This window comes from Monodelphis domestica, chromosome 2 (genome assembly GCF_027887165.1).
Source record: "Monodelphis domestica isolate mMonDom1 chromosome 2, mMonDom1.pri, whole genome shotgun sequence".
NCBI lineage: Eukaryota > Metazoa > Chordata > Mammalia > Didelphimorphia > Didelphidae > Monodelphis > Monodelphis domestica.
In genome coordinates this window covers 294,899,423-294,917,693 of record NC_077228.1, presented here as the reverse complement: position 1 = coordinate 294,917,693, position 18,271 = coordinate 294,899,423, and the positions used below count along the sequence as shown (strand labels likewise).

Genomic DNA, 18,271 nt, shown 5'->3' with positions numbered 1-18,271 from the left:
AAGAAATTCTATAAAAATAATATTTCAAGGACAATAAGAGGTACTCCAAAAATATATTCAAATGATATGACTAAGAGAAAAGAGAAAATAAAAAAAAACTAAACAGATGTAGAAAAGAGATTTCTGATGAATCTATATCTTTAAAAAGACATACAAAAAGTGTAAGGTGAAGAACAGAAAAGAAAAATATAGCAGAGAGAATTGTTCTATGAGAATGATACCAGAAAGTAAATAATGTTCAGGATGACTATGGACTTTTGAAAATTGCTAATGAGAGAAAATAAACATTTTTTTTTGCCACTGTTGATTTCTCATCTTTATTTTTAGGGCAGATTAATGATAAGAGATAGGAAAGAGCAAAGTGCAATGTCTAAGGCAGATAATGTAATGATAATAAAGAAGGCAAATAAAATAGAAATATTCAATTAATATTTTGCTTCTATTTTCTCTTTCAAAGTAAATGATCTTAAAATCTGAGAAGTATTAACAGAACAAAAAGAACTAAAACTTCAGATGGTTAAGGGGATAGTAATAATTGATATTTATAGAATGCTTTAAGGTCAAGAGAACACCTAACTATTTTAAATTACAAAATCAGAGAATGTCATGATTAGAATATCAATCAGTTCATCTTCTTTTTATAGTTGAGGAAATGAGTTCAAGTTATCTGGCACAAATGAATTACATTTCAAGGAACTAAAAGAACATCAATTATGACCACTAAATAACTATTCACAGACTTGTAGTCTCAGATCTGACAGAGACATCAGAGGCCATCTAATTCAATCTATACTTGAACAAGAATTCCATCTAAACCATCACTGATGGATAAAAACTCAGTCCATGATAGAATACCTCTAATAAAGAAAATCCTCTTATCTCTTGAGGGAGACCATTCCATTAAAATAAACTTCTAAAATTATGCTTTATATTAATCTTAGTCTACATTAACAACCAAAAAACCACAACAACAATAACAAAGTATGCTCTATGAATTTTTCCCTCTGGGTACAAAAAGAGAATAATTCTGTTGCCATAGAACAGTCCTTGAAATAATGTACACTCCATGTCTTGCCTTTATTAGATTATTCAAATTCATTCAATTGATCTTAAAGTGCCAAGGTTGATAGTCTTTTCACTTTTCCTCTGGATGCTCTCCATTCACTATTGGTATCTTCCTTAAAATGTGATGACCAGAATTGAATTCAATACTCTCTGCCATTTTGATCCCACTGAAAAATACAAAAATCATGTGTTCTGTGTCTTCATCTCATTCATTGATAAAATTTTTGAGGAAAAACTAGAGTTCCATAACATTAGCAGGAACTTGCTTACAGGTAGAAACTGATTCATTGTTCAATACTTCTTGAATATTATTCTACCAACTAAGAAACTATCTATTCATACTTTTCAACTTTTTCAAAAGAATACAAACATCCAAATGTGACACTGAAATCCTTGTGTCATGACTATAACATTCTTTTAACTTACCAATATGGTAATTGTACCAAAACCAAAATTGATATGGCATATTCTTAGTGAATTGATGTTTTAATCCAAAAGATCACTACTTCCTTTATAATTATTTAAAATATTTAATATGGTGAAGGAAGGTGGCCTAGCAGTATCAGATCTCAAACTATACTATAAAGCAGTGGTCATCAAAACAATATGGTACTGGCTAAATGACAGAAGGGAGTATTAGTGGAATAGACTTGGGATAAGTGACCTCAGCAAGACAGTCTATGATAAGCCCAAAGATGCCAGCTTTTGGGACAAAAACCCACTATTTGACAAAAACTGCTGGGAAAATTGGAAGACAGTGTGGGAGAGATTGGGTTTGGATCAATATCTCACACCATACACCAAGATAAACTCAGAATGTGTGAATGACTTGAATATAAAGAAGGAAACTATAAGTAAATTAGGTGAACACAGAATAGTATATGTGTCAGATCTTTGGGAAAGAAAAGATTTTAAGATCAAGCAACAGTTAGAAAAAATGACAAAATGTAAAATAATTTTGATTACATTAAATTAAAAATTTTTTGTACAAACAAAACCAATACAACCAAAATTAGAAGGGGATCAACAAATTGGGGATAATCTTCATAACAAAAATATCTGACAAAGGTCTAATTATTCAAATTTATAGAAAGCTAAATCAATTGTGCAAAAAATCAAGCCATTCATCAATTGATAATTGGGCAAGGGACATGAATATGCAATTTTCAGATAAAGAAATCAAAACTATCAATAAACACATGAAAAAGTGTTCTAAATCTCTTATAATAACAGAAATGCAAATAAAAAAACCTCTGAGATACTAATTCACACCTAGCAGATTGGCTAAAATGTCAGAAAAGAAAGTAATAAATATTGGAGGGGATGTGGCAAAATTGGGACATTAATGTATTGCTGGTGGAGTTATGAATTGATCCAGCCATTCTGGATGGCAATTTGGAACTATGCCCAAAGGGTGTTAAAAGATTGTCTGCCCTTTGATCCAGCCATGGCACTGCTGGGTTTTGTAATGGTAGAAATTTTAGGCTTCTGGGAGAGATTATAATATTGTAATGGTTACAAATGTGGCTACAGGATTTATGTAATATTGAACAATGGCCGCCAAGGAATTTACTTATGAAATTCCTAAAATGAAACACTCAAGTCAGAATGGAGTTTATGGAGGTTTAATCACACTGGGAGTAGGGAAAGGAGAGGGAGAGAAGGAGAGAGGAGAAAAGGGAAAAGGGGCTACTCAACCTCTGACCAAGGCAGAGAGAGTTTTAGGCCCAAAGGGCCCAGGTGGAAAGAATCAGTCCTTAATTCACGTGACCGCTCTGAAGGAAAGCTGTCTGCGGGTGTCCTCCCTCTCCAAGATCCTAACACCAACTCCTGTCTACCTCTCTCCACAGGAAATGAGCGAATTCCAGAGGCTGTTCCCTACCTCACTTCCTGTGTCTCACAAATCTAATGGTTGGCTCTAGCTTGGCTTAGGACAGCCCAGGTGGGCAGTTAGTTATTTCTGATTTGTCATTGACTAGCGCATGCCCGTGTAGTGTGGGTGTGCACAATTTTTGGGTGCTAGACCAAGATGGAGACTTTTAAAATTCACAATCCCCCCTGATGATGATTGGGAGACTAGTCTCCCCAATTGATCACTAAACATAAGCATACTGCACCCCAAAAATTTCTAACTATAAGTGTATACAAAAATTTTTTTTTCCACTAAGAGGAAAATTATAATAGTTGTAAATATGGGGAAATAGAGGAGAGAGAAAGACAGCAAACCAATGTTTTGCTGGGCGCATTGACAAAAGCCAATTAGGAGGCAGTCCCCTTTGGCATAAGAGTGTACATTCAAAAAATGTTCAATCAACCACACCCCAAGGTTCATTCTGGATCTTCCTATAGTGAAAAGGTTTAGATATCTTTCTGCAAACAGTTCATTCTCTGGATTCAGTTAGTTAGCAAGCTTCTTCTCTGAAGATTTATCTCGAACAAAATTTAAATCTTGGATTTGATGAAATATAATCCCCCCTGAAGAAAGTGTTGAAAAAACACTGAGTCCAGCTGAGGATTCAAGTTTTAGTTGTGGGGGTGTGTGAGTTAATTCAAAAGAAAAACAAAACAATATGAAAATAAAATCAAAAATCAAAATCAAAAGAAGAAAAAGGGAAAAAATTAAGGGAAAAAATATAAACCCTTTATATATGCATATTTATATTAAAGAAGAATTCAAAATCAGTATCAAAATCAAAAAATCTATGTATACAAAATTTTAGAAAGCAAGAATAAATTTTTTTTTTTCCACAGGCCCCTGTATTAGGGTCCAGTTAAGTAATTTCTAATCCCACAAGTCTGTAGGACAGAATGCAGCATAATTTACTTCCCCATTTGCAGCCAAGGCTACAGGAAGTTGCCATACTATAGGAGAGAAAAAAGAGAACCAGATTTTTTTTTATATATCTAGGGAAGTGTTATTCCCTCGTCTGATTTTACCTTCATTCTCAGGGATGGATGGAGCCAGGATGGTAGCCAACCTTAGGTACTTGTCTGTAGGTATTTTCACGAAGAGTGTGGATACAGGGAAGGCCTACATCTTAACATCTGTCAAGTGTCGCAACCCCGAGTCTCACACTAGGTTCAAGTCCTTAGTATTGGCTTAGAAATGCATTAATCCTACCTGGATTGGTCTTTTGATTTTTAGACCTGTGAACTCTTTTGGCATTATCCAGGTTATCTCTGTGCTCCTTTTTTTATCTCGTTCCTAGAATCAGACACAAACATTAATCATAGTCCCACAACAATTATCAATAAATGGCAGGTTCCCATAGTCTAAAGCTGTTTGGGTGCGTATTAATAATAATAGCAAGTATATATATTTAAACTAATATTGTAGAATAAAATTAATATTGATCATATGTACCTTAAGTACATAGAAATGAGAAAAAGGGAAAAAATAAAATAATGTAAAAATAATAATAATAATAAAATAAGGAAAAGAGAAAAAAGGAAAAAAAGGAAAAAATTTTAAATTTAGGAATTCAATGTGTCAAAAGCAGAATAAAACAGTTCCACTTGTCAATGTATAGGATACAGTCAATCAGTCTCAACAGAAGATGCTCTCTTTACATGAGAACAGTGAATCCAAGAGTCCTTTTCTCCAACCTTTATAGATGTCGGAGTAGTTAACAATATTTGGAATGGGCCTTCCCAGGAAGGCTGGGTTGCTCCTGTACGCTGGAAGTTCTTTATATACACGTTGTCTCCTGGGTTCAGGTCGTGAAGTGAGAAGTCTAGTGGTCCAGCTTGTACTGCAGCTCCGGATTCATGTAGCTTACGCAGTTTGTGCTGTAATTCCTGTATATAGGAAGCAATAGTAGTATCTCCCCCTAATAGCGATGTATAAGCCGGGGAGAAAGGCTTAGCCTGTCTAGGCGGATGTCCAAAAAGCATCTCAAATGGTGAAATATGTAAGTCTCCTCTAGGCCTGCTTCTAAGATAAAATAGGGCCAAAGGGAGAATTTCAGGCCATTTTAAGTGGGTCTCAGTGCATAATTTTCCAATCATAGTTTTAAGTTCTTTGTTCATCCTCTCAACTTGGCCTGAACTCTGGGGATGATATGGAACATGGAATTTTGGAGTTATCCCCAAGCAAGAATATATTTGATTTAGAACAGAATCAGTAAAATGACTCCCCCTATTGGAATCAATACGTGCTGGTAGGCCAAAGCGAGGAATAATTTCTTTTAAAAGCACCTTAGCAACAAAAGCTGCTGTGGCTCGGGCTGTAGGAAATGCTTCCGGCCATCTGGTCAGTTGGTCTACTATGACCAAACAAAATTTATATTGTCCAGCCTTTGGCATCATTATAAAATCTATCTGCAGGTGCTCAAAAGGTATGTAAGCCAGAGGACGCCCACCAAAGGCTTTACCACGAAAGGCATGTTGGTAATATGCCTGGCAGGTAGGGCAGGATGAACACACTTTAGAGGCTATGGTAGTTATACCAGGGGCTATCCATACTCTCTTAACAGAGTCCACGATGCGCTGGGTACCAAAGTGGCCATTATTATGAACAGATTGGCAAATTTGGTGATAGAAACTTCTAGGGAGCAGGGGTTTTCCTTCAGATGACACCCAGACTCCATTGATTTGTTTTGCTTTAAATTTTTGTTTCCATTTTTCCACTTCCTTTTCATTATAGGAGAGTGATAAATTTAAATTATCAGTGGTTGTTAATGTTAAAATTAATCCAGGTCCTTCTATGGCTGCTAGTTTTGCAGCGGCATCTGCTCAGTCATTTCCTCTAGAGACAGGGTCAGAGCCACCTGTATGGGCAGAGCAATGAACTACAGCTAGGGCTTTAGGCAGTTTGAGAGCAGAAAGAACTTCATTAATAATTTCTGCATTAGCTATGGATTTTCCAGCTGAGGTTAAAAATCCTCTCTGGAGCCATAGCATCCCGACTGAGTGACAAATGCCGAAAGCATATCTAGAATCCGTATAAATTGTTGCCTTTTTATCCTTGGCAATTATACAGGCATGTTTCAGAGCTATGAGCTCTGCTCCTTGAGCGCTAATGTTAGAAGGTAATGAGGCTGACCACTCAGTGGCAAATTCTGAGACTACGGCAGCTCCACTATAGCGTATGCCATCCCTCATGAAAGAAGAACCATCAGTAAATAAGATCAGATCTGCATTGTCTAAGGGAGTGTCCAAGAGATTATCTCGAGGCTTTTCTGCCATGGACACTAATAAATCTGGAAGCAAGGTGGCAGGGTTAAGAGTTGAACAGCGTTTCAAGGTAATATTTTCACTATTTAATAAGGTTATTTCATACCTTGTAATTCTCTGATCCGAGAATGCCTGTGTTCTATGTTTTACCAATAATGCTTCAATCTCATGTGGGCACATTATTGTTAATGGACATCCCAATACTAAATCAACGGTTTTTGTTACTAGTAAGGCTGTAGCAGCTACTCCTCTAAGGCATGGTGGTGCTCCTGCTGCTACTGGGTCTAGTTGGGCAGAATAATAAGCAACTGGACGCTGAGAAGGCCCCAGAGTCTGAGTTAAAACACCTGAGGCTACTCCTCTTCGCTCATGTACATACAAAGTAAATGGCTTGTTGTAATTTGGGATGCCTAGAGCAGGGGCAGATAAGATAGCCTTTTTTAGCTCTGATAGAGCTGACAGGTGTTCAGGCTCTTTTTGAGGGGTTCAGGGACTACATCCCTTGTTAGTGCTATAAGAGGTTTAGTAATTTCCCCATACCAAGGAATCCATTGTCTGCAAAACCCTGTTGCTCCCAGAATTGCTCTTAACTGTTTTTTAGTAGTAGGAGCACTCAATTTTTGAATATTCTCAATTTGCTTGGGAGAAATAGAGCGGGCACCAGCTGTCAGAATGAACCCCAAATATTCTACTTTGGGGAGACACCACTGAACTTTGTCCTTCGAGATCTTATGACCTCTTTTGTGCAATTCCAAAAGAAGGTGTTTTCTATCTTCTTGACATGTTTCTGCATCTGTTGAAGCCAAGAGTAGATCATCTACATATTTGATTAATTTGCTATTTTTAAATGTTATATTGTCTGTGTCTTGGCTCAAAATTTGCTCAAATAAGCTCGGACTTTCGACATAACCCTGTGGCAGCCGACACCAGGTATATTGTGAGCCCTTCCAGGTGAAAGCAAAAATATGCCTGGAGTTTTCATGTATTGGTATGGAAAAGAAAGCTGAACACAAGTCTACTACTGTAAAGTATGTATGTAGCTGTGCTAGGAATAGATGAAATAATAGTATGTATGTTAGAAACTACGGAGTGTCTCTTTATAACGTGATTATTCACTGCCCTTAGATCCTGTATAAATCTATAGATGTGCTTGCCATCGGGCCCTTTTTTTGGTTTTTTAATTGGCAGGATGGGCGTGTTGTATTCAGATTTGCAAGGGATTATTATTCCCTGTTCTATTAATGAGTTAATAACTGGTGTAATACCCTCAATTGCCTCCTTTGAGAGGGGATACTGAGGGATAGAAGGAGGTGGGCTAGATTTAGTTTTTATCTGCACAGGAACAGCAGATTTAAGTAAGCCTACATCAGAAGAAGATGTGGCCCAAAGAGACTCCAGTATATCTTTAGGTATTTCAAAAATGGAAGGCTCTTTTGCCTCCTGGTTTTCCGAGAGAAGTACAGGGAGTAATTTTAAAGATTCCTCTGGTACTTCTAATGATAATGAGCCATCTGGGGAGCAGGTTATTGTGGCTCTGAGTTTGCATAGAAGGTCCCTCCCCAGCAAATTTAAAGGGGAGTCAGGCATCAAAAGGAAGGAGTGTTGTACCTCTAGGGGTCCTACAGACACCATTCTAGGAGGGAGTCTTTTAACTCTTTGGGTTATTCCTGATACTCCCATTACATTCTCTGAGCCAATAGAATAACATTGTAAATCAGGTGTTCTCTTTAATACAGACCAGGAAGCTCCGGTGTCTAATAGACAATCATAATAGGTGTTACCCACTTTTAAGGTAACATGGGGTTCATTAGTATGGGGAGGGCAGTGGATAGGGACAATGGGTAGTAGGACATCAGGGTCCGGGAAATCAAAGGTTGTATCCTCTGATTCCTGTGCCCCAGCCCCCCCCCCCCCCCCGGACACCATCATTGTGTTTGGGATATTCCTTGGGCACCCCCCTGAAGGGCACCTCTCTGAGGGTCATTAGTACCTCGAATAATTTTTGGACGAGTGCCATTTCTCATATATTGTTGAGTATTATCATTAAAATTTTCTTCAATTTGAGCATTGTCATTATTTTTCCAATTCCTATTTCTATAATTCTGGTTTCTAAAGTTCTTATTTCTATATTCATTCTAGTTATTATTTCTAAAGCTATTATTAAACTGTGTATTCCTTCCAATCATCTTAAGAAAGGTTCTACATTCCATCATTTTGTGGCCCTTCTTCTCACAGAAGTGGCAAGTAATGGATTGATAATTGGATTTCTGGAGAGGGGCAATTGTCGTTGGTTCATTATCCTGCCCACTTTCTAATTTAGTTATCCTATCTATTAAATATCTCATTTTTTTCTTCATTTCCTCCATGTCATCATTATTTTCTTTCTCCTTTTCTTCGTTTCCCTTTAAAACATATATAGCTGTTTTTCGCAATTCTTCAAGGTCCATATCTGACCATCTTGGGCATTGTGTTTTAAAATAATTTTTAATTGCTTTGCAAGAATTGTTTACAAAGATTCTCCTAACTTGTCTTAAACTACTCTCTTTAGTTAAGTCCCAATCTAAGTATCTGTCCCCAAACTCGATAATTCTGTCCATAAATCTGGAGGGTGTTTCTTCGTCCTTTTGCTTAATTTTTTCCAGTTCCATCCACTTATCTGTACTGTCTGCACATTCCTTCATGGCCGTGAGGATGGCCTCTCTACAACGGTATAGTTGTAGATAATCATCAGGATTGTTATAGTCCCATTCTGGATCCTGAGATGGCCAATGTGCTGCATTATGCCCCCGGGTTTTGTTGACATGAGCAATTATTTTATTTTTTTCACGTTCACTTAAAAAAGCCTGTAGTAAGCTCTCAATGTCCTTGTAAGACGGATTATACTGAAAAAATATGTCTCCCATCTTTTTTGTTACTAGAAAAGGATCTTGTTCATATGTGGGGATATTTCGTGTAAATTCATTTATTTCTTGGGGAGTAAACGGTATCCTATGTCTTAAAGTTACCACATCACCATTCCGTCCTATTTCAGGTACTTATCTTAGAGGAAACAGGCCTCTAGTTGAATTTTGTACCTGTGGGTCAGTTTGACAAGGACAGGTTTTTCTAGGGGGACAAGATCTTTCTTGCATTGGAATTTGGTTTTCTGTAGGAGAAGGAACATGAGAAACTGGGATTGCAGGGGAAGGGTTTTGGGGATTAAATTCAGACAAGATTTGCACTACACGAGAGAAGCAGTCTGTTAACTGGGCTATAGGGAAGGTGTTTTCCATCTCTATTTCAGGGAAGGAAATTTCCTCATTCAAAGGTTCAGAAACAGGTCTGTTTCTGGTAGAGTGGTTGTTTGCCAATTGATCCTGTAAGAGACTTTTTAGATCTTCTAATTGGGCTTGCATTTTATCCTCAATTTTTCTTATTTTTTCATCTCTAAATATAGTATTGAGGATTACAAAAATGACAGTACCTATTAATATAAAAATTTGGAGGTATCCTTCATTCCTCAATGCCCCTACTTCTTCAGCTGCCGTATAATTGTCAAAGAATATAGTACTCATTTTTATATGTATATTTTGTAATTTCACAAAGCACGTGGGGAGCAGGGCAAAGCAACAAACTTTCCACAGGTTTTTTTTTTTAACAGTAGGTGGCTCCCTAGTCTACAATCCTATACAGGTTAAGGGCCTATTGTGTTGTAAATTCTCCTTATCAAGCTTCTGGGAGGGGTTACAAAAGCCCTCCTGCAGGAAGGTAGAAGCTATGAAAGGGCTGATTAGGAGTGAATAGACCGTAAACAAAAGGGTAGAGCTAAATCTCCTTCTTTTACAAAATGTGTATAGTTGGGTCCCAGCAATCTTCTTTAGCCCTCAGGCTAAAACCGCTAGGACCATGTGCTATCTTCCTTGAGCAAAGCCCACTTAAATTTTTAAGACTAGAAAGGCCAGGAAACAGAAAAAAATGGGTTTTAAGTTAGCTCCCTAGCTGTATTCAGCTGTTTTTTTTTGCGGGCTAGGAGCTCCTAAGAGCTCCTTCTCCTGAGGTTCCTCGTTGCTAATCAGTTGATTAGGTAAGCCTGGCCTGCCTCTCAATCTACTGAGCCACCTCCTTAAAGTAAAAGGAGATGGAAATGAGAGACAAAGAGGAGAAGGAAAAAAAATCCTGTTGACCCCAATTTAACTTAAGGGGTAAAGGGAAAAGAGAAAAGGTGTTTTATACTCACCTGTTCTGGCAGCTGTGTCTTTAAGCCAAGGTATTTGGTAAAAGGACTGACGGAGTGAGTAATAAGTGGGGTGAAAGGGCAAGAAAATTCAGGAAATTTATTGAGGTTCTAGAAACCTTCCAAGCACTAAGGCAGGGCCAAGAGCCAGAGGGGGTAGCCGGGGTGGGACTTCTCCCAGGTGATTAGCAAGGAGATCAGAAGACTGATATAGTTCTTTTTTTCCCGTAGTGGCTCACCAACTGTAATGGTAGAAATTTTAGGCTTCTGGGAGAGATTATAATATTGTAATGGTTACAAATGTGGCTACAGGATTTATGTAATATTGAACAATGGCCGCCAAGGTATTTACTTATGAAATTCCTAAAATGAAACACTCAAGTCAGAATGGAGTTTATGGAGGTCTAATCACACTGGGAGTAGGGAAAGGAGAGGGAGAGAAGGAGAGAGGAGAAAAGGGAAAAGGGGCTACTCAACCTCTGACCAAGGCAGAGAGAGTTTTAGGCCCAAAGGGCCCAGGTGGAAAGAATCAGTCCTTAACTCACGTGACCGCTCTGAAGGAAAGCTGTCTGCGGGTGTCCTCCCTCTCCAAGATCCTAACACCAACTCCTGTCTACCTCTCTCCACAGGAAATGAGCGAATTCCAGAGGCTGTTCCCTACCTCACTTCCTGTGTCTCACAAATCTAATGGTTGGCTCTAGCTTGGCTTAGGACAGCCCAGGTGGGCAGTTAGTTATTTCTGATTTGTCATTGACTAGCGCATGCCCGTGTAGTGTGGGTGTGCACAATTTTTGGGTGCTAGACCAAGATGGAGACTTTTAAAATTCACAGTTTGTAACCTAAATAGATGATAAGGAAAAAGACTTGTACCAAAATATTCATGGCTGTGCTCTTTTTGGTGGCAAAAAATTGAGAAATGAGGGGAAGCCCTTCAATTGGGGAATGGCTAACCAAATTGTGGTATATGTTGGTGATGGAATACTATTGTGCTCAAAGGAATAATAAACTGGAGGAATTCCATGTGAACTGGAACGACCTCCAGGAATTGATACAGAGTGAAAGGATCAGAACCAGGAGAACATTGTACACAGAGACTGACACATTGTGGCACATTAGAATATAATGGATTTCTCTACTAGCAGCAATGCAATGACCCAGGATAATTCTTTTTTTTTTTATTTTTTTTCATTTTTATTTGGTCATTTCCAAACATTATTCATTGGAAACAAAGATAATTTTCTTTTCTTCCCTCCCCACCCTCCCACCACTTCTCCCATAGCCCACGCGCAATTCCACTGGGTATCACATGTGTTCTTGATTCAAACCCATTTCCATGTTGTTGGTATTTGCATTAGAGTGTTCATTCAGAGTCTCTCCTCAGTCATATCCCCTCCACCCCTGTAGTCAAGCAGTTGCTTTTCATTGGTGAACCCAGGACAATTCTGAGGAACTCATGAGAAAGAATTCTATCTACATTCAGAGAAAGAACTATGGGAGTAGAAACACAGAAGAAAAACACTTGTTTGATCACATGGGTCTATGGGGATATGATTAGGGATGTAGATTCTATATGATCACCAAAGTGCAAATGCTAATGATATGAAAATGGGGCTTGATCAATGACATGTGTAAAATTCAGAACATTTGTGTGTTGACAATGGGAGGAGTTTTGGGAGAGGGCAGGGAAAGTACATGGATCTTGTAACCATGGAAAATATTAAAAATTAATTAATTAAATGAAATTTAAAATAAAATAAAATATTTAATGTGGGGAGGAGATACTATATTAATTAGGTTCCAAAAATTATTGAGAATACTTATAAAGGGAAGTAGAGGTCACTTGGATTCAGCAGAAAGATAAGATATTTTAGCCTCACCAATATATGACTTCCCCTACTCAAAAGTAGTAGAGCAGTTGCTGAAGTTGTGTTGTCTGAAGGACTATCTGAAACTCAATTCCCTAAAATATTTCACCACCAGAGGTATATTTTGGTCAGAGGGAGAAGAAAACATAGTAGAGTTCAATGTGATTGAAAGAAGCATGGGGCGCTCACCACCCAGCAATAAAAGGACTGAAAAAGGAAGAGAGTCTCAGAATAAAGAATCACAGAATATCAAATCTGAAACTGATTTGAAATGTCATCTAGTTCCTTATTCTTTCTACTTTCATGGTGTGAAAGTCTTATCATTAAAGTCATTCCAGTTTTGACAATGAGGAGAGCCCTCACCATATAATTTTGCTGTTGCTAAATTGTATCTAACTTTGCAATTCAATTTGTGTTTTTCTTGGCAATTGTAATTGAGTAGTTTAATATTTACTTCTTCAGCAAATTTTACATGTGAGAAAAATGAGACAAGCAGGGTTAAGTGACTTGCCAAGGGTCACAGAGCTAATAATGGCCCATGGCCATATGTGAACACCAAAAGATGAGTCTTTCTGACTCCAGGTTTCATTCTCCATCTACTGAGCCAAGTGACTGCCTTCTTCATATGCTATCTATCTTCACATGGTGACTTTAAAAGGAAAGAATTGGGGATTGGAGATAGAGGAAGGTATGTTGATGGAGCTTTGAATTGGTTCAGAGTTGTCAAAATGTGTTATTGGCAGCATGAGAGAGTGTGACTGAATCAGATTAAATGGAATTGGGAACTATTTAGCAAGATAAATAATTTTATAATTAATTTAACATAGTAAAAATATACCAAACATAAATAACGTTAGTATGTAATTTCAAATCAATCTATGGCCCACAGAGATCTGTATATATAGTCCACTGGCCCCTCATTTCTATTTGAATTACAACACTTAAATTGGTCTGGAAAACACTTTGAAATCATGTGAAAACTGTGACAAAATTGTTCTTAACCTATTTTTTAATGTCTATAACCTTTAAGCCAGCAATTTCCACTTTTGAGCAGGTAGCTAGAAAGATAAACCCAATCATAGTTTCCATTTAGACCAAAATATGAATTTGGAGAATTTAGAGAGACTTAGCAAACCTATAAAATAATGTTGAGTGAAATAAGTAGAGCCAAGAGCCACTTTATATATGATCACAATATAAATGGGAAAAATACCAACAACAAAAGCTGAATGTTCCAAGTTTAGTCCTTGAGATGAGTTTAGAAAATGGACCTCTCTCTCTCTCTTTGCAGAAATTGGGAACTAAGGGTACAGAATAATACAATGTTAGATATGGCTGTAATATTATATGATTTTGCTTAACTTATTTTTTTTCTCTTTTTGCTTAATATTTTTACAATGCTTGGATTGCAGAACAGGGGATAAAAATAGGATGTGTTGGGAAATGAAGGTAATGTTAAATTAAATTTTTGCTTTTTGCTTTACAAAAAGAATAAGTCCTTTCTGTGTTAGGTACCACACATATCCAAAAAAGGTCCTAAGTTAGCATAGGTAGTGGTGTCCAAACTGGGCAGCCAGAATTCAGTATAAGGTTACTTGGGGGATGAGTTATGAAGTGGTCATAGAAGAATTCAACAATTTTCTAGGACCAAAGTCATACCATCAGGGTATTATAATTTAAATTTAGGATATTTCACTATTTATTGGTTGAAGCTCTTAGAAAATAAGTCTCTTTGATAACACTTTTACCAAAGAAGTTTATCATTTGCAAAATTCTGTTCTGCCTTTCTTGTTTTTTTTTAATGGTTTCTGGCTCAATACTATAAGTTGCCTGTTGAACTACATGATAAAATTGAGTCTAGTCCTGTCTATGATTCTGCTATTAAGTAACTGCATATGCTAGGGCAAACTTCTTTATCTCTTGGGACCTCAGTTTCTTTAACTGTAAAATGAGGGATTATATTGTATAGCTACTTTGCTTTTCTATTTTCCTTAATGACAGATTATATAAACTGTTGCTCAGACTCACAGCTCTGGGTTCTCACTGGGTTGACTTCTGAAGTCCTTTCTCATAAAAATCTCACGGATTGTTTTACTCCCATCTAAGTAAATCCTGGGGATATCTGAAATTGTTGTTCCATTCCTCGCACTCTGTTAGGGGATCCTTTGAATCTTCCAAAATCATTAGTGCACCAATAATCATTTAAACATAGATGAGGGTTATTAGAATACATATAAAGAATAGAAAGGGGGATCATATCTGAGCATCATTAGTGAGGTCTCAGAGAGGATGAGATTGAAATTTCATGGGGGAGATTCAATCCTAGTCTTACTGAGCAGCATAAGGATTGTCCTTTCCAAATAATAAATTGCTGCACATTGCCATAATTTCCTGGAGGCATACGCCAAGCAGTAGGATTTATGGGTCAAAGGCTATGGAGAGCTCAGTCAATGTTTTAACATAATTCCAAATTGCTTTCCAGAATAGTCAGACCAATTCACTGCAAATGAATAGTTATAGCCCTGTCAACTCATGATACCAAATAGTCCAGTTGTTGTTATGTACTGCTTTTTATAAATCATAGGATTGGCCCAGAGTCAGCTACATCCTCAGGCCTTTCCTTTTTCCATTGTGCCATGCCTTTATCTGAGCTCACACTCTCTCAGCATGATTGCTCAGTACCATGGAATTCATTGGTGCTTACCCAACCATCTCTGTTAGCTCTTGGCTCTTATTGCCATCTAAATCACAACCCCATTTTTCTTCATCTTATTGTACATGTACTTTGGACCTACATTCTTGGAAAGAGACTATATGTATCCTTTTGGAGTCACCCTATATTTAAGAGATAGTTCTAATGTTCTAGATCTAGGATATCACTCTCTCCTGTGGGGATTGTCAGAAATTACTAGTATTATTTTAAATATTTTGTAACCTAATGTAAAAGAATGCCAAAGCAGGAAGATATGAATCCCATTTCTAGTTCGGAAATTAATTAGAAAAACATACTATCTGTGTGTATGGGGGAAAAAAATAGAAGCTGGGCTATTTGATTCTTTATGCAGGACTCTTGCCACAAGATCTCACTACCTCTCAGCCTTGTTGCAGATAGATGCTGCCAGTAAATTGAGTATAAAGAGTAAAGAGACTACTGGGATTAGAGTTCGAAAGACCTGAGTTCAAGCTATGTGACTCCAGGTATGTCATTTATTCTATGTCTCACTCAGTTTCCTCAATTATATAATGAGGATAATAATAGCATGTACCCTGTCTTGGTTCTGATGGATTATTGTGAGGTTCAAAAGCAATAATATCTGTAATTTCTTTGCATGGTGCCTGGCACATAATAGACACTTAATAAATACTTATTTCCTCCCATCTTTGTAACATTTATTGTTTTACCCATGTGATTGTTAGATGCTAAGCTTTTTGAGGATATAGCTATTCCATATATCATTATATCCCCAGAGTACGCAGTGTAACACAGCATAGACTCCCCCAAATTCTAAGTAGTTGACTGATGAGAGCAGAGAATAAATACCAACAGAGTTCTGAGTGTAGAAGATTCTCCTTGAGAAGCTTTTTGTAGCTGCTAGGTTTTTGTTTACCCCTCTTGCCAATTGTGCTGAAAATAGCAAGAGAAACACGGTCAGGCTGACACTTGACTTGCCCTTTTGCTCAAGGCTACAGGCAGGAAATTAATTCTGTCCCAATTTAACAGGGAAAGCGATCATTTAACTTTTCCTTAAGGGTGGTTATCTTCAGTGATTTTAGCACCAAAAAGAGAAAAGAAAAAATCAAGGTCATTTTTAAGAAATTTTGGAGCTATACTACTGGAAGTTAAAAGCTGAATAAGTGCTGATTTAAGATTTCTATCATCTCAAAATGCTTTATAAATGTGTTTAATAAAGCATGAAATCTTTCACCTGGTACTGTTAGAGAAGGAACATTTTCAGCTTTCTTAGAACTACACAAATAGTGCTATACTATCTAAAAAGGTTGGAATTTGGTTAGGGCAGGGCTAGGATTGTTACCTGTGACATTTGTCATTCCATCTCTCAGGCTTCACTCTGACTCTCTCAGTGGTCCAAGTTTCCAAACAGGGATAGAATGATGATTCATTAGGAATTACACAGTCTGGACCCCTATCCAAGTCACACGGACATTGCAATTCTCCATTGGAGTGGATGAAGGAAAAGAGAAACCTACCAGAAGTCAGAAGGTGACTTGATATTCCTGAACTCTTATATGAGCACTTGCTGTGTGTTTTTTTTTTTGCATTAAGTCTATTATGTATTTCTTATTTTGTGAGCTCAAGTTGTAAGAAAGAAAGCTTATTATCACCCCTTTGGGAGTGCCCTGCACTAACATTAAAATTGCAGAGTAACTGGAGAAAATATAGAAGACAACTAACTGAGTTTTCTGATGGCAACAGAGAATTTTCCCCCAAAATTTGGCTTGGGCTCATATTGTTAAGAGTGACACTCTGATCCAAAGATTCTTTGATTTTGTTTACTTCCTATCCCTGGACTAGCCTTGCCTCACTTACTCCCCCATCTCAAATTAACTGGTTCCTTTTCCTAAAAATATATAAAACGGTGGAAAAAGGGAACAGAGAAGGCAGGAAATGAAAGGATGATGAAAAAGTGGGAGAGATTCAGAAAAGAAAGATGGAGAAATAGTAGAAGGACATGATAATGTGACTTGAGGATCTTACACACCACTGCTGAGTTTAAAATTGAAGCAGATCCTGGAACAAACTCTATGTAATGTATATCATAGATCTCAGCACCTTTGGAAGAGAGTTCTTGTGAGATGTGTCACAAATGAATAGTTTCAAGTATAACTTCCTTGGGTTACTTCAATGGAATTATCTATTTATCATATTCCATGAAAAAGGAGAGAGGAGAAGAGAAAGGTGAAGAGAAAGACAGAGTGAAAGACTGATACATCTTTTCCTGTTTTATTAAACATATGTATATTTATTAATATTTATTAATATCTACTTATATATAAATATATCTATATATAGTTAATTAGATAAGACATTTATTCTCCAAATCCAGTAAAGTTTCAAATGTAATGTATTTGCTAAGTTAATTCCTATCCAAGATTTATCTCTAAGGACAGTATAGAATAATTATTAAATCTTATCAGGACCTGCTTCTCATTAGCACAAATTATTTTTTGTTATTGTTCTTTTGGAAAAAGTATGCTCTTAGGGATTATGGGTATTAATATTAGTTCACTAACAGTGTATTCTACAATGATGTAGATTCATAAAAACTTAATTGTACTCACCTTAGAAGACATCTTCCCTGAGCTTCTTTGCAATATGGTGAAAGACAATATATTTGAAATCAGAAAGACCTCTAATCCATACTAGCTGGAAAATCTTAGGCAGGTCACATAAACTCTTTATGTAGCTCAATGTCCATATTCATTAAAATAAGATGATTCGATTTACTGGTATCTAAGCTTTTTCTACCTCTAAATCTCATATCCTCACCATAAGTCTAATAGCTAGGATGACACAGAAAGGCAATTTACTAGTTCAAATCTGGGCTCCAACATTTACTAGCTCTGGGTCTCTGGTCAAATCATGTAACCCCTGTTTACCTCTGTTTCATCATCTGTAAACTAGGTGTAGCTAGGTGACACAATGGATACAGCACCAAGCTTGGAGCAAAGATTTCATCTTCCTTATGACCTCTTTTAACAGCATCTACCCCCCCAAGTTGTTTTGAAGATAAAATTAACTCTTTGTAAAGTTAATTGAACACCAACTATGTAAATACTAGATGTTATTAATTATGATTATTAAAAAGTACTAATTCATTCTTTTTGAAGCTTTCCATTGGAAAGACTCGTTTGCAAAGGGTAACATGTCTTAATTAATTTGTTCTAAATATACTAGAAAGTTCTTCCCTAGATATAACCAAAATTTAATATC

At 37.0% G+C, this 18,271-nt stretch overlaps 1 long non-coding RNA gene across 1 annotated transcript in view; it reads right to left on the bottom strand.

Annotated features, from left to right (window-relative positions):
• LOC103105390 (uncharacterized) overlaps positions 1-18,197 on the bottom strand; it is a 37,804-nt gene extending 19,607 nt beyond the window's left edge. The window contains exon 1 of the long non-coding RNA XR_462567.2: positions 17,620-18,197. This is a non-coding gene — a long non-coding RNA (uncharacterized LOC103105390). The remainder of the gene's footprint in view (positions 1-17,619) is intronic.
• Positions 18,198-18,271: the final 74 nt, after the last annotated feature.